The sequence below is a fragment of the Schistocerca nitens genome, chromosome 5 (assembly GCF_023898315.1).
Source record: "Schistocerca nitens isolate TAMUIC-IGC-003100 chromosome 5, iqSchNite1.1, whole genome shotgun sequence".
NCBI classification, from domain to species: Eukaryota; Metazoa; Arthropoda; class Insecta; order Orthoptera; family Acrididae; genus Schistocerca; species Schistocerca nitens.
The window spans coordinates 334,794,266-334,795,447 of NC_064618.1; positions in this window are offsets into that span (position 1 = coordinate 334,794,266).

Below are 1,182 nucleotides of genomic sequence, written 5' to 3' on the forward strand. Positions count from 1 at the left end.
TTTTTTATCACGGTGTCCATGTTATTAAGTTATAGCCGCATTAGAGGACAATACAAGATGGTCCAAGTACATAAGCAGAGTAGTGGCCATCCCTTTGTATGATTTTCTGTGGAATGTCATGGACATCTTTCAAATAATCGTTAACAGAGCCCTATACAGAGCACAAAGTAACGTACATAAACGATTACCGCGCCCTTTGAATAAATGTCACGGGAATGAGTAAATGTCACGGGATATAAATGGAAATTGCCAATATATGTACAGCATCATTTTTCGACGCTAAATAGAGATTGCAATTTCCAACAACGACAAAAGCATAGTAGGCGTAATGGGATAAATAAGTGTTACAATATATAATTTGGAGAAATAGTGACATAGCTACTGATCATTATGTACAAGATAGAGCAACGTATATCAGTAAAATATAGCGGGCTTTGTTGTTACTGCTATTTTCACAAATGTTAGGTTATTCTGCGTTCTGTGCCAGTATTATTACTCGTAAGAACAGCGTGTTTCTTGCAGAATAACATTGTAATGTCTGAGTTACATAACTGGTTTGAATCATGGAGATATGGTATAATTTGAAAATTACAGAGTAAAAAAACTGCACAAAGAACAGCTGCATGTATAAGATTCTTCTTGAAAAACTTGTGAGCTCCGTATCTCCGGGGACCACTTAGAGAGCAGTCTCAGAAAGCTCGTCTTCTTGCTGTTATGCAAATGCAGGGGCCAGTCCCGTGGAGGGCACTTCGCCTGCACCCAAGCGTATCCCGGTTCAAGCCATTGCTGCGAAAGGAGAGGCAGGCAGGCGGTTTTAAGTGCTGCCCTCAAGCGCTTCTGCCTTATGGTACCGAGCGTTATGGGGGAGGCGAAGTTTCTGAAAAGTGTATTGAATGTCTCACACAGCACTGCGGTACTGCAGTCAACAAAACGTATTTTATTTTCATTTTCCTGGACACACGAAGATTAACTATGCGATAGAGGTACAAATCTAATAAAAGTGGAAGAAATTTGAGTGTCAATAATACGTCGACGAAGTTACGAAACAAATGTCTTCCCTCCTACTCTCAACGAGTCATCTACTTCCCCATTCTTAAACATGTAACTGCTCCAATCACACAGGTGACTGGCAGCGTCAGTGCATTGCAAACGAAATTTCTTCTGTAACAGAACAACACTTCT